Below are 22,492 nucleotides of genomic sequence, written 5' to 3' on the forward strand. Positions count from 1 at the left end.
CGGAAGTTTTGTCGACAGAAGGTGTTATGCCTCGTAAAATGAGGTTTACCAGCGTCGACAAAACTGCTGAGTTCTGTCGACGTTATGTCGACAGAACTCAGCGGTAGTGTAGACGCTGGTATAGTTTTGTCGACAAAAGTCCACTTTTGTCGACAAAACTAGGTAGTCTAGACACACCCCAAGATAGCTATGCTCCTCAGCAACAATGCATCACAGTGCAGAGATGTTAAAAAGCAGTAATTGGGTAACCATGTAACCACTGAAATAAACCCTAGATTCTTTTCCACAGTACTACTGACCCAACCAGTTATTCCCCAAGCCATGTCTATGACCCAAAAGCCTGACAGCAAATTGCTTACTTCAATGAGAACTATAAAACAAAACCAAAAAAAATCAAAACTATAAAAATGAAATTACAGACACAATGATGAAGACAGGTGAGATGTTAAAAGATCTAGCACCGTACACAAAAATTATTGATTTTTTCTGATTACTTAGATGACCAGAGTGCATAAGGTACTTGTTGCCTTCTTGCACTGTGTTTTATTAATGCTCCAGATCAGATACCCAATTTGGAAATCAATGCTTACTTCATCATTTTTCTCTGAAGGGTTCTATTATTCACAATTGATTTAACAGAAATGAAAGGCTTACCATTAACACCGGCTAGCTGCTGACACTTCTTAGATGAATTATTGAACTTCTAGAAGTGAATTAATTCAACCCTCATTAAGACTTACTGTTTGATGCCTCTCACCCCAGAGCCACTGTATTTACAATGACAGAACCAAAACAATCGAAAGAGCTTCTTAGCCACCTCTCTCAGAGAGCCACCATTTCTAGTAACTAAACATGAATGACAAAATTTTCAAAAGCTGCAATGGGAGTTAGGTAATAAACTTGCATTGACTTGAAATGGATTTGGATGTCTAATTGCTCTTTGTGCCTTTGAAAATCACTCCCTTAATGCAAAAAAATTAAGAGAGACACTGCATTTCAAGTTCAGAAAAAATGCTTATTTATTGGGACATTACCTATCATTATTGAGCATGAGGTTTCTGAAATAGAAGCTTTAAGCTTAAAAGATTAGAAAGTTTGCTAATTATTTTCAAAATTATTTCATGAGCACAATACACAGATCACTATCTTTTAAACCATTTTATATTTAGCTAGAAAATACTGGACCAAAATATAACTAGCAAATGCAGGCGCCTCCCTCCCCACGTATATAGAAATTATAGTTAATAGCTGGGATGTGCCTCCTGAGGTAACAGGACATGTGCTCAGAAAACACATTCACCATGCTCATTATTAAATCTAACAGAGATTATGGCTACATCTATACTGCACCCTTCTTCCGCAAAAGCTTCTGCAAATGAAGTGCAGAGTAGAATATCTCCGGGCTTCATTTGCATAATTAATTAGGGGCCGTTTGCACGCAAGAGGCTTTTGTGCAAAAAGGAGCCACCTATACAGCTCCTACCCCTCTTGCGCAAGAGCCATCCTTCCTGAAAAAATGAGGAAGAACCGCTCTTGCACAAGAGGGGGTTTTTGCACAAAAAGGAGCTGTCTACACAGCTCCTTTTTGCACAAAAGCCTCTTGCGCAAAAACAGCCCCTAATTAATCAAGCAAATGAAGCACCACGATATTCTACTCCACGCTTCATTTGCATAAGCTTTTGCGGAAGAAGGGTGCAGTATAGACATAGCCTATATGTTGCCATAAGGTAAAATTTTCCTGAGTGGGGCCAGAAAGAACTTATCTTTTTTTCTGGGGTGGAGAGTCATTCTACCAGGTTACAATACCCTTATTAGCAATCTCAACAGAGGGGCCAAGGACTAATCAGAGAGGGAGAAAGGTCAGTTCCCTAAAGTTGATTGCTCCAGCTCAGCAAAAGGAAGCCTGCCACTGCTGTAGCTGTTTTATGAACAAACAACTCCAGGGATACCAATTCAGCACCTGTCCTGAGCCTCTCACATCCCCAAACTCCTGCACCCCCACATCCTCAGTCATCTCCCACAACACACTTGCACCATTCACACACTGCAAATCTGTGTCCTGAGCCCATCATACTTCCAATCTCCCTGCCCTGAGCCCTTCACACACCCCAACCCAAACTCCTGCACCCTCACAGTCACAAGCCTGTGGCTTGCTCAGCACCCGAACCCTCCACCTGAGTCCAACTCTCCCCAGCCTGGAGCCACCTCCTTGAGCCAGCATCCCCTTCTCCACATCCTCCTGCATCCAAATTCCCTCCCAGAGCTTGCACCTCTCACCCTTTCCCACACCTAAATCCCTCATTCCCACCCCAGAGCCTGCACCTCCTGTCTCAACACAGTGAAACTGCAGGAATTTTTCTGGCAAACACTCTTTTGGCAGCCCCTGTATTCCTAGTTCCACAAGGAATGAGGGGGCTTCCAAAAGAAGGGGTTTTTCCGACATTTGGCTCAGTCTAGATGGGCCGAATGTTGGAAAAATTTCTTCCAACAGAAGGATCGGATAAAAGCGGCAGTGTAGCCATACCCTGAGAGTGTATAAAGGCCAGAGATAGCAAGTGATGGAGAGAAGGGAACAGAGAAGGCAGGTCCTCAAGGAAGGGGTGGAGTCTTGGGGAAGGGATGGGGTAGATCTTGACTTGTCCTGACATTTAAAAAGTGATCTTGGGTGTAAAAAGGTTGGAGACCACTGTTATAGACTAACAAAACATGTAGATGGTATCATGAGCTTTCGTGGGCACAGTCTACTTCTTTAGATGACCAGTCTGGTCATCTGAAGAAGTGGGCTGTGCCCACGAAAGCTCATGATACCATCTACATGTTTTGTTAGTCTATAAAGTGCTATCAGACCATTTGTTATCTAGAAAAGAATCTGCACATTTCCCATCAAACGCAAAACCCACTTTGATCCTACATGCTTCAATATAATTTCTCAAATGGATGACTGCACAAAGTTCTACTTGGGACTTCATGTGTGAAATCCACCCAGAAACAGTGGCTGGTTCAAAATGCAGCCATTTTCATGAGATCCTGTGCTCTATTTCCTTTACAGGCAGACAATCAATTGCTAGGTGAAATTTAAAGGTACCTAGTACATCATCCAAAGCCCAAAACAGCTAGGCTATGTCTACACAGCATTCTTTCGACAGAAAGTTGAAAGAACAGAGGGGTTTTCCAACAGTGGTAAACCTCTTTCTACGAGGAAGAAGCCTTTTGACGAAAAAGCTTTTTCAGAAAAAGGTGAGTGCGGACATAGAAGAGGGAGTTCTTTCAAAAGAAGAGGCCTCCAGGAAATAACACAGGTGCCCTGGTGGCCACTCCATCCATACTAATCACAACTTAAATGTGAGATAGCGTCCAATCAATGTGGACGCTATCTTTCAAAAAAGCACTTCGCTTTTTCCTGGTGCTTTGCTGTGTGGATGCTATATTTCGAAATAAGCTTTTCCAGAAGATCTCTCCGAAATCTTCTTTCAAAAGAAGTTCGCAGTCTAGACATAGCATAGGAAAAAGTGCAAAGACCCTTTGTCCAGGCCTTCCCCACAGATCTAATTAGAACTCTAAAGCAATACATTAACATTGTGTTAATTTCTCTTATTAAAATCACCTACTGTTCCAAGCCTTGCATGGGTGTTCAGATACACTATAAATATGTGCAATAGTAACAATAAAAGCATAATGTTGAATTGATTATTAATTCAGAGGGAAAACTGACTCCTTCGCTCAGCATTTACTGAGTCAACTCCTGAAGTTATTAGGTTTTCTTTAAGGGTGTTTCTTTTTCATTATATACAAATGAAGCGCTGGTGCATAACTCAAAAGGACTGGCACACTAAGAAAAAAAACAGAGAGCAAGGGGTCAGAGAGACAGCAAACAAGGAAAAAATATGTCTTGACCATAAATATTGTTGGAGTGGCAAATATAGAATCCCCTAAGGAGATGAGAACGAAGAAATTATCCACTGTACCGATTAAATAAATTGTTGAACAGGGTGGATTGATTTAAATCACCAATTTTAATAACCAGCAAGCAGGAAGCCTTGATTTAGTTATTTTCCTAAAAAAAGATTATCAGTGTTTGTAAACCATTAAAACATGTTAGTTAGCAACTTAAATTTCCTTTTTCTACTGAATTTGGAATTTATTTTTGCTAACTAGGAGGATATGCTATCTGTACACAGCTATTTAAATGATTATATATCTTAATATACATTTATTCAGGTTCTTAATTGTTTCATGTTTATATTACAAAATAGTGAATGACACATTTTTTTAAATTTAGTCTCAAGGGCATTTGGATAAAGTCCAGAAATCAATTTAAAACTCACTAAAAACAGAGTTCTAACATTGTTTTTATTAGTTAGATAAAACTACCTTAAATGTGCTTTTTATGAAAACGTTTTCAAAAACATGTTTTGCATTTAAAATTAACCAATTATTAAATTATTAAAGTATTTATTATCAGTAATTAATTAAGTGAACTGATTGTTTCTGATCACAGTGTCCTTTCACTATCCCATGCCTCATTTTTAGTTATAGTTAAAACAGGAAAACAATCTTTTTTCCTTCTTTTTCAAGTGCCAATCAATCTGTTTCCCAATATCAGTCTCCCAAGCCATGGGAAATTGCAGAAAAGTCATAATAGACCTTATTATCTGCAGTATTAAAGTCCATTACAACTTTTCCATGATTTCAGCTGTCGGACACCCAGGGCTGAGCATAGGAGCCCTGGGCTAATAGTGAAGACTCCTGTCAGATGCCTGGGGTAGACAGTAACTGCCCAGGGCTGACAGTCGGGGCTCTGACTGTCAGCTCCACACAAGGCAGGGCTCCTGCAGTCAAAATTGCTGTGAAAGTCTAATATCATGGGCTCCGTAATATCATGGAATTAAGTAGAGCCTTCATTATAATAAATGTAGGTCTTAATATAGGTTGCCATAATTCCTAATTTAATTATACATTATCTAATTTTTAAAATAAACATGTATTTAATTTAAATTAAAATATCAATTTTTAAAAATTTTAATTGATTTTCCCCATCCTGTTAAACTACAGTTCAAGCAATTTGATATACAGTTCTGGGGATGAGATAGTTAAATATTTACCTTGTATGAGGAGGCTTTGATATGATTTACTTAAATCTGTGTGCTCTGTTCAGGCAGTGAGTCTGGAAATCCATATTTTGGATTATGACTTAAAGGCAATGGGTGTTCCTGCCCAATCTGAGCCATGATTAAGTCAAGAAAATAAACACCACAGAGAAACAAAATGCAATGCCATCTGAGTTTCTACAGTCCAGTATTTGGACTTCTTGAAAACACCGCGTGACAGGGCACACTCACCCCACACTGGACGCAAAGGGGATACATTGTGAGATGAGGAAGCCACACTCCTTTCAACCTATGGGGCATGCTCTCAGTGTACCAGTATAAATGAGAACAGCGTGGCTCGGTTGGGGCTGACTGCCATGGAAGAAGGATGTAAGTCACCTGCTCCAGCCAAGGCTCAGCGAGAGCCCAGAATCATGGAAGCTAGAGATGCCATAGTCCAAGCAGATGCCAAGACAATCCCGGAGGCCATGCAGGGTGTGAAGATGGCACAAGATGAGCAGACGAAAGAACCTAGAGATAACAGGTATGTCCAGACCACAGCTGCAGGGATGATGGCAGGAAGCAGCCCAGGGGACTCCGATGATAGACTGGTGAGAGTGACAAAGCCTTGAGTCAGCATGTTTCAGTCAGAGCCTTTCCCCACTGACTCGCTGGCCTGCACTATGGCCACTAACAGGGCCCTGAGCAAGAGTGTGGTGGAGAGGGAGGTCACAAATCAATCTGCTGCGGTGAAACTCCTCCCTCCGTGTCTGGCAGTGGCCATCAGATGTTACTGCCCTGCTGACAGGGCTGAATTTATTGACTCAAGTTGCTAGGTCTTACTATCCTGTGGACAGGAGCTAAATTACTGACTTTGACCACTAGGCCTCACTGTCCTGCAAGGAGTGGATTTCCTAATTCTGCTCATAGGATTTTACAGCTCTGCAAAGAGGAGCAAATCCACTGTCCTGCAAGGAGTGGATTTCCTAATTCTGCTCATAGGATCTTACGGCTCTGCAAAGAGGAGTCTTTTTTGTTGATTTTGGTTGCTTTTTTTAGACTTCCTAGCTAGTAAATCTGTTTCTGTGAAAAGTTAAATATGTATGTTTGTTAACATTACTTTGGCCCTTTCCCCACCCCAATCACTGACCAGGAGGCTGTGACCACACAAAGGCTACGTCTAGACTGCATCCGTCAACAGAGAGATGTAGATTAAGCTAATCAAAATTGCTAATGAAGCAGAGATTTAAATATCCAGAGCTTCATTAGCATAAACATGGCTGCCGCTTTTTTCTAAACTGAGTTTTTTCGAAAAAAAAATGGCAGTCTAGACACAGATCTGTTGAAAATAAACCCTTTTTTGACAGATCCTGTATTCCTCGAAAAATGAGTTTCATTCCCCCCCAGTTTTATTAAATAAAGAGAGTTTGTGTTCATGAAAATACATGTATTTTATTTGACATCAGGAACGGGGATTAGGGAGGGGTAAGTGGAAGGACGTGAGGGAGGAATGAGGCACAAGCCCCCAGTGGGGCAGACCAGGGAGGCTCTGAGTGCTCCTCAGGGTGGAAGCTCTTCTGCAGGGCCTCCTGGATACTGACAGCCCCCGATGGACCTCCTGGATAGCAGCCTTCAGAAAGTGCAGCCAGGTTTGTAGCAACATGTCCAAAAAAAACACCAGAGTGCCCAGGGGCAGTTCTGGCTCCATGTTGCAGAGTGCTGTGGTGTCCCGAGTGAGGGCAACCAGAGCACACAGAGACAAAATGCTTTGCTGTCCATCATCGAGGTAGGCAAGCAAGCAGTGAAAGCTGAGAACTTAATAACTTAATAACTATTTTGAAATAAGATTATTCCCCAATGAAAGCAGGAGTACAGATTTTGAAATAAACAGTCTGTTATTTTGAAATAACTCCCTAGTGTAGACCAGGGCTGAGAGACTAACAAAAGTATATAGGATTATGAGCTTTCGTGGGTAATACCCACTTCATCGGTAGAGTTTTACCCACAAAAGCTCATGATACTATATATATTTTTGTTAGTTTCTAAGGTGCCACAGAACTATTCATTGTTTGTTTGTTTTTTTAAAAAGCAGTTCAATATAACTGCCTAGAACACATTACCACAGGTTGGACCTCCCTGGTCCAGCACCCTCAGAACCATTTTCCGGATCAGGGGAGGTCCCCTGCCACCTGCCTCCCAGGACACTGCCCTCCCTCCTGCTGGCTCTGCTCCAGCCCTGCTGCTACAAGAATTGGGGCTTGGCTGTGGCCCGCTTCTGCCAGCTGGCTGGGGCTTTCTGGGAATGGATCTTCGTGGCTGCCCTGCTGGGTCGGAGCTCCATGGCTGCCTGGCTGCTACTATGCTTGTCTGGGGTTCTGTGGCTGCCCCGCTGCTGCCACACCCAGCTGGGGTTTCCAATGGACAGGGCTCCACGGCTGCCCTGCTGCTGCCATGATGGGTTGGGGCTCTGTGGCTGCCCTGCTGTACCACACCAGGTTTGGACACCACGGCTGCCCCACTGTGCCGCACACAGCCAGGGCTCCTCGGGATGCGGCTCGCCAGTCCCGATGGTGAGGCTCTTCCGCTGCTGGACTCCCAACTGGCTCGCACTCCTGGGTACCAGGGCTCTCTAGTCTAGCAACATCCATGATTCTACTGGACCACAGATGTTGCCAAACCAAAGAGTCCTGGATTTAGGAGGTTCAACCTGTATTGACTTATATGCAAATTTCTGAGGATTAACACCAATCTCTCTCTCACACACACTTATACAAGACATCTTGCTGTTTATTAATTACATAATCATCTTGCACACAAATCACTACATTAGAAATTATTTAGGTTGCAAGTTCAATCAATAGAATGTTAGGAAACATCAGATTTACGGTTGCCTGTGCAATCTTAATTCTGCTACTTTATGCAACCATCTCATGCAACAAATGCAGCACAAATTCTGTAGAAACAATAGCATGGAATTACATAATTAAGATGACTGCATTGTAATACACCTGGGAGTAGAATTGTCCAGGCAATCATAAATCTGACACTTCTTAATTATTGAGTGTGTGACTATGCCAAGTAAATAATATTTTTAAATGTTGTTTTGCGTGAATTTGGTAGATTGTTTCACAGAACATGGTAAACAAAACAAACTATACCATGTACAACTGTGACAACACCCCCTTGCTAATTTCATCATTTGAACCCACAACACAGAACAAGTCCTACCTCTACAAACACACTAGCAATATCAGCTACCAACAAGAGAAGACCACTTACCAGAAGGAAAGATAAATAGTTGAGTTCAAGTGCTAGGCTAGGCAACAGTCAGGGAAACCTAGAGCAGCCCACTTTTCTCTCTTACAGCACCACCACAAACTCCTAGGTGTGGGGTGCTGCTTTGGGAGAGAGAAGTAGTAAATGAGACCATATGCTTGGCACATTACACCTAGTACAGTTTCTACTATTTTAGCAGCAGTGTGACCTCAGCTTTGGAATGGTCAGTAACTTTATGCAGCTATCAAAATGTTCCTAAAGAACACACGTCAAAGGAAGAAATGGTGATTTTTAAACTTTTTATATCTTGCTAAATCTCAGCGGATCTTCATTTGACAAAGAAAAAGCATCTTTGTAGCCAGACATGCCCTATGCCTACGCCAAATATCAAGAACTGCTGCAAACAATAAAGAGAGGAGACTTCATCAAAAGATCACAAGAATCCTTCATAACAGAGTTAGGCAATCTAAGCACAGGTTGAACCTCTAAATTACAGGAACCTCTGGTTTGGCAACATCTATGATCCTGCCAGGCCATGGATATTGCTGTTCCAGACAATCCCAGCTGGCCAAGTTCAGGGCTGGGCTGGCAGTGGGGAGCTTAGCCCAGGCTGGTGGTTGAAGGCAGCAGGGCCGGTGACTGGGAGCAGAGCCTGGACTGACACCTAGAAGCACAGCCCTGGCAGCAAGGACAGCAGCCCCGGCCAGGGCCCTGAGCAGAGCCCAGTGGTCAGGGCTGGCACCCAGGAGCAGGGCCAACAGCTGGGAGGGAAGCCTTGACCTCCCCTAGTCTAGCAAACTCCATGGTTTGAGACTACTCAAGTCCTCATGTAGGAGTGAGACTTTATATTTGTAAAAGAAGGTTTAATAATGTAGTAATGTATGACTTAATTACATCCTGCCAGTCACCCTTTTAATTTGTGACCCTCTGGGGCATTGGTAGAAACGCATCTGACAGACTGTTAGCGTCTGTACGGATGTTAAGGCAGGATCTTGTATCCATTAGGCCCTTTAGTTAAATATACATTTCTTTGTTTTCAGGTTTAATAAGAGACAGGTTCTTGTCTTGTGTCCATGTTAATGAGATTAGTGGAATGTTGAACGCCTGGGCCACAATGTGAACTGTTCGGATTACAAGATTTAGTAGGGTTTAATTTACAATGCTTTTTATTGCTCAATATAAAACACGGCTGTTTGTATACCTTTGAAGGTCTCTGTAAAAGACTGTTGTGTGAATGAGGAACGTATGCATCAGAAAAAGATAAGGTGTGAAGGCGAGATGGTCAAGAGAGGAGGGGCGAAGAAATTTAACGGGATGTATCAGTTCCAGAAAACCATCAACGCGCATCCATGGAAGGGCAGATTGAGGACCCTAAGGTGAAGGCTGGCACCCCTAAAGACAATTGATTAAATCAATCCAAGACAGAATGACCCTCTCAGAGGCGTTTTGGAATGTTAACATCAAAAGATAACACCTATTAAGGAGTAACTGGTCACAAACTGACACAGCAAAATCCATAGACTTCAACAGGGAAAAGGGACTATAAAGGCAGGATATTTTGTCATGGGACTTTGGGTTCGTCTTGCCACCAACTCCAAGAGCATCAGATCATGACTGACAAATCCCGGCTCCCCTCTGCGCTCAATCTGGCTGGCCACTAGACTGATCCAGACTCTGGACTGGTAACTATAACATCAACTGGTAGGACTGTGTGCATGGTATGTGTGGGCGGGGGGAGGGGAGGGTAGGGGATGACTGAAAAGCATATGCTAACTGTTGTAGTCTCAATAAATGTGGCATATAGCCTTTTACCCTATAAAAGATCGCATGTGCTTTGTACGGGGGGAGGGATAGCTCAGTGGTTTGTGCACTAGCCTGCTAAACCCAGAGCTGTGAGTTGAATCCTTGAGGAGGCCATTTGGGGTAAAAATCTGTCAGGGATGGTACTTGGCCTTGCTGTGAAGGCAGGGGACTGGACTCAATGACCTTTCAAGGTCCCTTCCAGCTCTAGGAGAGAGGCAATCTCCATTCAAAAGAGCCAGGACACTGGACCAAAGAGATCCCACCTGTACAGGAGTCTCTTATACCTCCCTTTATATTTTATGTAGCTACACCAAACTATGTAAATCTGTGTTAGTGACAATGGCCCTGGTCCTCAAAGATATTTGGGCACATAACTCCCACTGACTTCAATGAGACTTAAGTGCCCTAACACTGTTGAGTATCTGGCCTACTGTCACTTGAACTCAAAAACTATGTTATTGTCATTCTAGTGCTGAAAATTTCTCTTGGCTTATTTATATTTTTACTGCTATTGGCTGTAAAAAAACAAAAAACAAAAAACAAAGCATTGGGTTTCGATTATTTAAGATTCTTGAGAATTTGGATCCAATGTGTTACAGCTCACTGACCATTTCCAAGGATCCAGCTATGCTCATTTGTAATATTTGATTCTAAATGACCACATGTGATAAGTAAACATCTATTCAATAAATGCAGCATTGATTTTATTGTAGCCTTTCATGAAGGCCAGACAGTTTGACAGTTTGTGAGAAAACAGGAAACTGAAAGAGGATGATTGTTTGCAGACGAAACTGAAGAGTTTTAAATTAGCAGGTTAATCATGTGAGTACTTTTATAAACCACTAAAATGAGCTTAACATTTGTTGATATTTTAGGACTAGATTCAATAAAAACTTCTCAAGTTTTCCCCTGCAAAAACTTATGCAGAATCCCACAAACCTTAAAAACAAATCTGTTTTGGCTTTTAAACTGGCTTTCATCGCATAACTAAAAGGGTTTTTCTTAATACCAGCCTTTTATAATTAATGTGCATCACTAGAAAATCCTAAAAATGAAGCACATGACCAGCCCATATGCTCTATGATTCTATGGCTGTGGAATTCATGCCTTGGCACCAAACATAAGCTATCACATAATTATAAAAATTAGAAAGTTTTGCTATTCTAACCTTTACAGTTGTGAAAATAACCTTTACAATAAAAACAGAGCATACAAGGATGCTGCATTGTCTTCCTGAGTTTGCTGAACACCTAAAAAACTAAATCACAAGCATGACTTGCCCCCTTCATTATTAAGGGATATAGAAACGTAAAGATGGACATTGTATATAAAGGTTGGAAGATAATGTATTTTATTGGACCAACTTCTGTTGATGGAAGAGAGAAGCTTTTGAACTACACAGAATTCTTCCTTAGGTCTGGACAATTTTTCAGATCTGAAAAGCTTTGAGTAGCTCAAAATTTGTTTTCCATCATCAGAAGTTTGTCCAATAAAAGATATTACTTCCCTCACCTTGTCTCTCTTATATCCTGGGACTGATATGATGATAATAACACTTCATACACGACATTAGTTAATACAATAACTATTTCATTGCAGGTTATTTTTCAGATGTGTTTTGATACCATGCCTCCCCACCTGCAGAACTCTCACACTTCCCAACTTGACACCTGCTACAGTATAGTTTGGCATGTTTCAAAGGATTCTATGGCACACCAAAAACTGAAATTCTGGGTAGAGCGTAAAATAAAATGAATATAAAAAAGACTCTCCAGCTCTGTTACTAACAGTATTATTCAGTTTCAAATTTAATGGAATAAAGCCTCAATTTTTCAATATCACTGACTGAAGCTGTCACAGAATTTCTACTAGTAGGCCACAAAACCCAAGGATTCAGAATTTAGGTCCCACTTCTTATACAGTACATATGCACACCATTATCAAATACCCTTTTTTTTCAGTGTGGAAATAACATCAAAAATGTTTCAGGAAGACTTTGATTTTAAAAGCGAGAGATCTATTCCTGTCCATATGTTATCTGATCTAGCAGAAAAATAGAGGCATGTAAAACTACTTCATTTTTACTTAGGCTAAATCACACCCTTATGGGACATACTTATGTGAAAGAAAAGAGGGCATGCAACTGGCACTTGAGACACAGCTAATGCAAAGTTGCCAAAAGCACAGAGCAGGAAGCATGTCTGGGATAGCATGAGCAAGATCAGAACGTGTTCTGTTACCACTGCCAGCTGGAACACTCTGCTGAACACACAACATTTACCAGGCAGCCTGGAGGACTGGATGTACCTCTTCACCCTAGACCATTCTCTCATAGAGATGTGTTGCCTGAGTTAACACAGTAGCCAAGCCCACTTCCCAGCTCCCAGAAATCCTTCCTGCCTTCTGGTGCAAGAAAAAGGAGGCTCCCTACCCTGTTCTTCTCACCAAGCATCAAAACACCAATATAGATGATATCTAGGGCGTATGATATTCTGCTCTCTGACCACAACTACATTGTCAGGAGAGTTTCAAAGGCAGTGGGTTGGATCCGGCCTGCCTAGGGCTTTGAACCAGCCCACATGGCTGTTCCAAGCCCCGCCCCTTAGCGTGTTGCCTGGGAGCCCTTTCAACTGCTTCTATTTAAGTGGTTCAAACTTCCCCATGGTGGATATCACGCAACAGCCCCAGGGGAAGGCACAAGTCCTTTAAACAGAAGCACTGGAAAGAGCTTGCATGTCCCCAGCTCCCAGGCAACCCATTAGCAGCAAGGTCGGGAGCAGTGAGCCCTTTAAATAGCAGGAACTGAAAGGGCTTGCAGCTCCCGGCCCCTGGTAACATGATGTCTGGGAGCCACAGGGGAGGCGCATGTCCTTTAAATGCTGCTTTTTAGAGGCTCCGCCCCTTTTGCCCAAGGCCCCGCCCCTTCGGGGGCAACCAGCAACTACTTCAAAAAATTTTGAAGTGGCCCCCACTCAAAAATTATTGCCCACACCTGCTCATAGGGTGGCAGAATTAAAACAGTTTATATAGACAGCCCATAAAAAGGGACTTCCTGGGCCCATTCCCATCATAAAGCTTCATGGATGGCAAACAGAAGTGGCAAAGATGGTGGCCTATGTGTCTACAAACTACACTGTTTCATTAGGTAAAACCCATGTGTGGGAGGAGGGGGGTCAGGAGAGAACTACAGCTGCTTCCACAGCTCAGAGGCTGTGGAGAACAACTACAGAGTAGCAGACTGTTCCGTGCACTAGATCTGAGTTGGGGTGAGGGGAAGATTCTGACCATTCCAATCATGGTGAAGGTCACTAGATTCTGCACCAGCAATAGAAAGTTGCCCTTCGTGTGTAATAAGAAACAGGAGGCATTCTTGCTGATACTTTTTAATTTCTAAATTCAGAAAAGTTTCCCATATTCCCAGTGACATTACCTGTTGCTAAAGCTGTAGCTATTCCAAGCTTACTTTTATCTGTAGGAAAAAAGCACATTGATCAACCTATAGTGCAACTATACCCTATTGATATTCAAAATATAATATTTTACAGGGGACAGTAAGGCACCTTTTGCTTTCAGACACCTCAGCTGATTCAGTCTGGATTGGTGCTTTCCCTATGCAGCGCTCTTTTTTTTAACTTTTTGCTACATCTTCAAAACAAATCCACTCTTTCAGATGTCCATGTCTTACGGTCTGACAGCCTGCTGTCATGGATAAAATGACTCTACAGGAGGAAATGTACGAAGGACTGCCTTGCAAAGGACATGGCACCGATTATCAATTAATTAATTAATTCCACGGATTTTGAAAATAAATCTTAACTTACCTCTTAACTGTACCTTTGCACCTTGGAACTGGAAGCAAGTCACTGGGATTTTGACTCTGGAGTTAATTTCTTGTACCTGGGAGAGTTTAAAATCCTGGAAAACAAAAGAATTGTTAAAATAAGAGCTTCAGCATACGGCAGAGATTTTAGTAACTTCTAACACATCCACAGTACTCGTATATCTTTTTCCTCCCCTCTCCTTCCTGACCCCACAGAATCCTTTCTATAAGTTTTGAGGCAAATCCACCTTCACAGCTTTGACAGGAACAGGCTAGAAGAATAGCTGCTGTATGTGGACTCCACAGGAAATAATAGCACATGAATCAAAATCTACATTAACATATGCAAGTTTCCCCACAGCTGTGGGGGGGATTCCAAGGTCCTGTCAGCAGAATCAAGAATACAAAAGAATTTCAATCTTCTAAAAAATAAAGTTAAAAAACATAAATGGATGCACCGTTGCTTTCTTGACTCAGCCAACAAATAGGTCAACTGGACTACATGTTGAACCTCTTAAATCCGTGACTCTCTGGTCCAACGACATCTGTGGTCTGACAGGATCACAGAAGTTGCTGGACCAGAGAGCCCCAGAACCTGGGAATGCGAGCCAATCAGGGAGTCCAGCGGAGAGGAGCCCTGTCCCCAAAGAACCCCAGCCAGGTAGGGCAGCAACAGGACCAGCAAGCCCCGTCCTTGCAGAGCCCCGTCCCGGCACAGCAGCAGCGGGGCAGCTGAGAAGCCACATCATCGAGGAGCGCTGGCCAAGCAGGGCAGCCCTGGAACCAGCAAGCCCCATCTCCGTGAAGCCCTGTCCCAGCTCAGCAGCAGCAGGTAGCCCCAGCCAGGCACGGCAGCCACAGAGCCAGAATTTCCGCATGCAGAAGGACACCTTTCTGGAGCTGTGTGTGCCCCTGCCCTCCAGCAACAGGACACCCACGAGACCTGCCTTCCCCCTCCAGAAATGGGAAGCCATTGCAATCTGGAAGCTCGCCATGCCGGACAGCTACCAATCTGTCAGGAACCAGTTCAGCATAGGGAGACTGACGGTCAGGGCCGTGGTCATGTAGGTATGGCACGCCTGTGCTATCATCCTAGGAGGGTGGTAAACTTCTGAAATATGGTTCCCCGAGGAAGGGGGTGGTGGTGATGGAAGCTCCCTCCCCAAGAGATTTTTCACTCCTGCCTTCATAAAGCCCTGACGGGATGGAGTAAGTGGGAGGTTGCTCCTGCTGTGTGGAGGGAAAGGAAGGGGGCTTGTGGACCTCCCAAGGGCCCTGGCAACCCTGTGATTCTCTGATTGTTTGTTTGACTCCTTCTACAGGTGATGCGGTCATCAACATGGGCGATGTGAACCCCATCATCGCCAGCTTTGCCATTCTGGGCTTCCCCAACTGCAGGGGGAGTGCTATTGATGGCACCCAAATCCCCATCCAGGCTCCTGACCACTGGGCATCTGAATACATCACCTGCAAGGGGTACTTTCTGATAGTCCTGCAGGCTGTCGTGGACCATCACCGGCAGACACCTACGTCAGATGGTGGGGGAAGGTGCAAAATGCACGTGTCTTCCGCAACTCCAGCCTCTTTCAGAAGCGGCACGCCAGCACCTTTTTCCCCGATTGCACCGTCAGGGGAACATGGACATACCAGTCTGTGTTGTGGGGGACACAGCATACCCTTTCCTCCCCTGACTAATGAAGCCCTACCCTGGACACCTGGACCAAAGCAAGGGATGCTTCAATGCCACGCTCAGCAGGGCCCGCACTGTGGTGGAGGGCACCTTTGAGCAATTATGGGGAGGTTCCGCTGCCTCTGCAGCTGCCTGGATGTCAGGGAGCGGAACATCCCCCAAGTGGTGGCAGCGTGCTCTTTCCTTCACAATATTTGTGAAAGCAAGGGGGCAATGTTCCTGCCAGGGTCAGGGGGCAGAGGCTGACCAGATCCACAGGGCCTTTGAGCAGCCCTGCATGGCTGCTATCCAGCAGGCCCATCAGGGGGCTATGCACATCCAGGAGATCCTGAGGGACAGTTTCACACAAGGACCCCAGTGACACTCTCTCCAAGGCCTCCCCACCAGGAGCCTGTGCATCACTCTTCTCTGCCTTTCCTCCCACACCCCTCCCTTCCACTGCCCTCCCTTCCTCCCCCGCAGAGACAATAAACTACACTTTTTTCCCAGAAAAAAGTCTTTGGTTTTTATTTGGGGTAAATATAACTGAGGAGGGGCTGGGGAAAGAACCTGGGAGGGAGGAGGAGGGAGTTGGAAGGGGGAGGAGAGGCTCAGGGCTGAGGCTGGGAGTGGCGCCCACCTGGGTTGGTCTCATTGCTTCATGTGCGGTGCCCTCAGCAGCCATGGGGGAGGGGAGGAGGAGAAGCAAGAGTGGCAGGAGCTGGGGCAGGAGTGTCAGCAGGAGAAGGCACCATGCTGGCAATGCCTGCTTGGAGAGCTGCGCAGATGGTCCAGCCCTGCGCCAGCAGCTCCTGTCAGGTATCTCAGCGCAGCTGGAGGCTCTCCTTCAGTCTCTGGTCAGGCTGGTCCATGGAGAGCTTCAGGGCTTGCATGGCAGCAATATGCTCCCTCTGCAGGGCCTCCTGTGGTCTCCTGCACCGACGGGTCACACAGGGTCAGGAGGCTGGTACGGGAGGTGTCAACTGCTCCCTTCTTGCAGCTGGTCCAGCTGTGTAGAATAAGGAGAAGGACAGACATCCCCGGAGACACTGTGCCTGAAGCCCAGCCCTCATCTCTGAGCCGACACTGAAAGGTCTCAGGTCAGACGAAGGCAATGTGCTTGGAGAAAGGCCATCTGTGGCCTAGACAGTGGGCCCTTGCCTGCCGGGGCACAGATTTCCAAGGGAGAGCCTCACTACGCCCACATCCTCAGAACAAGCAGGCATGGGAAGGTGCTGCCAGACCAGGATCCTGCGGGTGGGAGGGGGCCATAGGGCGGCTGGGCTTCCCTCCGTGCCATGCACATGCCGGGTCTGGCAGCGGCAGCATTCCAGAGAGGGAGGACTTGTATCCCTGCCCACTGGAAGGGAGGCAGGGTGTTGGGGGGAGGTGCAGATGCTGCTGCGCCTCGTTGCACTGTCCCCGGGAGCGGATGCTGCCCTAAGAGTGTGGGCACGCCTATGTGCTGTGCATGGTACTGCTCTGTGAGAATGTGTGTGTCTCCATGTCCCTAGCCTCCTTCCAGTGGTGGCTTGTGGAGGGAGGGTGTCTCACCCCGCTGTCCAGAGTAAGAGAGGCCTCTCCAAACACCCAGTGGGCAAGAGCACAAGGGTCCTCTAGTGCAGCCTTCTGGGGCTGTGTGACCCGGACTGGAGCTCCACATGCTCTCATGTGCACAGGCTGCTGCACGATCCCCAGGCCAAGAAGGCCAAGTGAGGAGCACGCAGCTGCCCCTCACCGCCCGCCAACTCCACCGGTGTGTCTATGTAAACTAACGGCACTCACCTGATGGGCCTACCACAGCATCAGATGATGCCTGGGAGACATCCAGGGCATGGGAGAGGGGTACTGGCTCCAGGGAGATCAAGTCCTCCTGGCTGGTGAGCATCGTAACACTGCTGGCCTTGTCCTCCTCCTCGTCCTCCTCACTGTGGGTATGTCTACACTACAAAGTTAATTCGAACTAACAGACGTTAGTTCGAATTAACTTTAATAGGCGCTACACTAGCGCTCCGCTAGTTCGAATTTAAATCGAACTAGCGGAGCGCTTAGTTCGAACTAGGAAAACCTCATTTTACGAGGATTAAGCCTAGTTCGAACTAGCTAGTTCGAATTAAGGGGTGTGTAGCCCCTTAATTCGTACTAGTGGGAGGCTAGCCCTCCCCAGGTTTCCCTGGTGGCCACTCTGGCCAACACCAGGGAAACTCGTCTGCCCCCCTCCCGGCCCCGGACCCCGTAAAGAGGCACGAGCTGGCTACGGTGCCCATGCCAGGTGCAAGCCTGCCAGCACCCAGCCAGCAGACCCTGCATCTGGCACGGATCGAGCCACCCACCCAATGCCCCCCAGCCCTCCCCCTCATCCCGGGACCAGGCTGGCGGCTCCCGGGAGCTTGCCCGGGACCGCAAGAGGCGGACACCCGCCTGGGCTAGTGCCGTCTAGGGCAGGAGAGCTCCCAGCCTGGCCAACCAGGAGCAGGTGTGCAAGAGAATCAAGGGGGTCCACTGAGACCCCCGACCCTGAGCCCTGAGCTGACAATGGCCGTCCTGGGTCAGACCAAAGGTCCATCTAGCCCAGTAGCCTGTCTGCCGACAGCGGCCAACCCTAGGGGCCCTGGAGGGGATGGACCGAAGACAGTGACCAAGCCATTTGTCTCGTGCCATCCCTCTCCAGCCTTCCACAAACCTTGGGCAGGGACACCACTCCTACCCCCTGGCGAATAGCACTCCATGGACCCAACCTCCATGACTTGATCTCACTTCCCTTTAAATTCTGTTCTAGTTGTAGCCTTCACAACCTCCTGCAGCAAGGAGTTCCACAGGTTGACTCTTTGCTTTGTGAAGAACAACTTTCTGTTATTAGTTTGAAGCCTGCTACCCATTCCTTTCCTTTGGTGTCCTCTAGTCCTTCTTTATGGGAACTAATGAAGAACTTTTCTGTATGCACCCTCTCCACACCACTCATGCTTTTAGAGACCTCTATCCTGTCCCCCCTCCATCTCCTCTTTTCTAAGCTGAAAAGTCCCAGTCTCTTTAGCCTCTCTTCATATGGGACCTGTTCCCAATCCCTGATCATTTTAGTTGCCCTCCCCTCTCCCAGCCTCTCTCTTCCCCCTCTCATCTCCTTTTCCCAGTCTCCCCCAGTTTTGTTCAATAAAGACAGATTCCATTTTGGAAGACACGTTATCTTTATTTTGTACATCAAGAAGAGGGGCTAGGGAAGGGTAAGTGGAAGGAGGTGAGGGAGGAATGGGGCATGAGCCCCCGATGGGGAGGACTGGGCTGGCTCTGCGGGCTTCTGGGGGTGGAAGCTCTCCTGCAGCCCCCCCAATTGCCCCCTCTCCCCAGATGGCAGCCTGCGGCAAGTGCAGCTGGGCTGATGGCCGAGTGCAGTGATGTGCCCAGTGTGGGTAGTCCGGGCAATCCAAGCCAGGACTGCTTTGCAAGCGGGGCACCCCTGAGAACTGTCTGTCCGGGGTGGGGGTCGGGACCCTTTAAGCACAGCCCTCGGCTAGCCTGAGACAGCATCTCCACGCTCTAAGTCCTCTTCTGATGCCCTGCCGGCACTGCTTCCGGCCATCCTTAAGCCCGGTTCAGGGTCCACTTAATGTGACATGCTAGTGCGAATTAGCAAAACGCTAATTCGAACTAGTTTTTTAGTCTGGATGCGTTAGTTCGAATTAGCTTAGTTCGAATTAACTAATTCGAACTAAGTTAGTTCGAATTAACATTGTAGTGTAGACATACCCTGTCTTTGCCCCCCAGCAGGGTGATGACGGACATCTCCAGCTCTGAGTCCACTACCGGAGCAGGGGAGAGACTGATCTGCCCCCTAGGATGCAGTGGAATTCTGTATAGTAAGGGCAGGTCTGGGTTGTCGCCCTGGAGCAGGAGCTGCATTCCCTGGACTTGGCATAGGCCTGCCTGATCTCCTTCACCTTCATCAGCACTGCTCCTGGGTGTGGATGTGGCCCTTGGTGCCCAAGCTCTTGGCCATCCAGCCACAGACATCAGCATTCTTGCATGTGGTGTGGGGATCCTGGAGGTTTGCCTCCTCACCCCAGGCCTCAATGAGGATCTCTGCACCAGAACACAGAGGTGCGCACCTGTTTCGTCCCCTGGCAAGGTTCTGGGAACTGGCTGCCTGCTTGGCTGCAGCCGTGGAGGGCTTGGATGGAGCACGGGTTTGGCTCATGTCAGCAGGGACAGCTGTGCAGGCAGCTGCTCTGTAGCTCAGGTATGTCAGGACCTGCCGTGCGCCACAAGCCCTTTCCTCTGAGGCTGCACTTTTAAGGCCTGCAGGGGAAGGGATACTGTAGAGTTTTGCTAAGTGTGGACAGAGGGGCTAGCAGGACACCTGTGGCAAGGGCTGGAGGGCAGTTATTTTGAAATAACCCCAGCTGCCCTGTCTACACATGCCCTATTCTGAAATACCTATTTCAGAATAGGCGTTATGCCTCGTAAAATGGGGGTTACAGATTCCAAAATAAGCCGCCTGTTATTTCGAAATAACGGGCCTGCTGTGTATATGCCCGCGTACTTTGAAATAATGTTGCTGTGTAGACATGCCCTTTTTTGAGGGCAGTGTAGAGCTTCAGCCTCTCTCCTCCTCCCCCCATGCCCTCCAACAGAGCACTAAGAATCAGTTTTCCTTTGGAAATTTCCCATGCAGGCAGGAAGAGCATCCCCACTGCACTTCAGTATGGGATGCAGCCTCCTCTCCTTTTTGTGCCAGGCCCATTCAATGAGCCAATGCAGCAGGGCAGCTTGGGGGAGCAGGGAAATTGAAAGTTCTGCATCTTCCAGAATATAGGACTACAATTCACCCGCCCCCTTATGAAGTCCATGTAAAAGAAAGAACAGTTTACATCCTGAAAAAGGCTCCAGGATCAGGTCCCTTGATAATGAAGACTTTTGCACAGATGAACAACATCTATTTATAATGCAATCAGGAGACAGTGACAACCTCCAGCTCAGCTTTTCAGAAAAATGGCGAGTGACAACTTCCTTTGTCACTCTCCATCTTTCGGAAAAACTCAGCTGGATTCCCAACCTTTCAGCCCAAATCACATCTAACATCAGAGGCAAGGATCAGTGTTCACACTAATTCCTCATGGGCATGCTAATAGTCCAATCAGTGGACCCAATTTGGTGATGAATCTTGATCATGTGCCACCCGAGGCTAAGGCTCTTCTTATATGCTTAACACGCTTATGTTTTAGTAATTCTGTACAGAGTCATGTGCTACATTTACTACAAGGTGTGATTTTCTTTGTTTGCGGAAGCATCTTCCCCCATCCACACTTATCTTACACTGAATTACGTGTGAAGCCTATAAGAAAACAAAAGTCATTTCAAAAGAGCACTATATATTTCCTTGTGTTACAGAATCTTCGGAATGAGATCCTATGTGCAGCACATATGACCCAGATACTTTTAGTATGAATATAATCATGTTCATTATTTTCACTATTTATCAGCTACTTGGTCACCTATAATTCATGAAGATATTTTAGGGCATTTAACTTCCAGTGAAATCAATGGGAGTCCCATAGAAATATCCAAGGCGAGAAATTTTGTAAATAAGCACAGATCTCTCAGGGACAGTATTTTTAAAACTGAAGTGAAGAAGTAAAAAGTGTGCAGACACAAAAGAAAATTAATGTGGTTTTGAAGATTGCCATACAGCTTCCTGTATTTGACCTCATAAAGAATAAAAGTCATATGATCTGTAATTTCCTCCAACTTTTCTTTGATCTCTAGATGAAAACTTAAAAAGCAGACTCTCTTATTAGCTGCTGCTGGGTTTTTTTGATAGCTTAATTAAATTTCAAAATAATCTCTAATGTTATAACATCAATATATACACAGATATTATGAGATCAATCATACTCTCCTGCAGGAAAACAAAGAGAAGTTTAAGGTGTTGATATCAAGGAAGGAGTTGAACTATATTCTGATGGACCGGCATGAACATTCCAATTGCATAGACAGAACACTGCAGAAAATACAAACAAGGAAAACTTGTGCATTCAATGTGAGGGAGGGAGGGCAAAGGGAGGAGGATTAGAGATGGGAAAAGAGAAAGGTGCCAGTTCATGCAGAGCCTCATACCTAGCAATACAAAGCACAGAGTACCCTCACTCTATCTGTGAGATCCAGGGGAGTTGGGAAACAAGGTTTTACAGGATACGCTACATACATGAATACTGATTTGACCATGCATTTATTTGTAACCTGTTTACTACTACTTTCTCAGGGTATGTCTAGACTACATGCCTCTGGCAACAGAGGCATGTAGATTAGACTACCCGGCATTGGAAAATGAAGCAGCGATTCAAATAATCACCGCTTCATTTAAATTTAAATGGCTGCCGCGCTGAGCCGATCAGCTGTTTGTCGGCTCAGCGCAGTAGTCTGGATGCAGAATCATGAGTGCATTGAGATTGTACACAGGAGCTTCACCAGAGTCTGAAAGAGGGGGATTCTGTTATACAGATTCAACAAGCCTCCCTATAATAGATGTAGGATTCCACCTAATAATGGAGAAGACAATAAATATATGTACATGTACATCTCTAATATACAAATAAATGTATGCAATATGAGATATATAAATACAATCTCTGCGTATTATAGACACATCCAACTTCAAAGAACTCTTTAGCAATATATCATAAAATATTTAAATGCCAGTTATGTTGTATAAAGAGTAAAAATACAGAAACAGAATTTACTGCATGTATGTGGCTCTTACAATGATCCTGAAAGCTAAAAATTCTCTATTACAACCTGACAGTTTTACCTTTTCATGTATTTTCTCTCTTCTTTCTCTGCCCA

General features: G+C 45.7%; 1 protein-coding gene across 2 annotated transcripts in view; it reads right to left on the minus strand.

Annotated features, from left to right (window-relative positions):
* RARB (retinoic acid receptor beta) overlaps positions 1–22,492 on the minus strand; it is a 543,189-nt gene that overhangs the window by 509,360 nt on the left and 11,337 nt on the right. For both annotated transcript variants that reach the window (XM_075922032.2, XM_075922031.2), the window contains exon 2: positions 13,988–14,081. The gene's annotated coding sequence lies outside the window, so the exon portion shown is untranslated. The remainder of the gene's footprint in view (positions 1–13,987; positions 14,082–22,492) is intronic.

Source organism: Pelodiscus sinensis, chromosome 2 (assembly GCF_052426305.1).
Source record: "Pelodiscus sinensis isolate ZL-2025 chromosome 2, ASM5242630v1, whole genome shotgun sequence".
Lineage (NCBI taxonomy): Eukaryota > Metazoa > Chordata > Testudines > Trionychidae > Pelodiscus > Pelodiscus sinensis.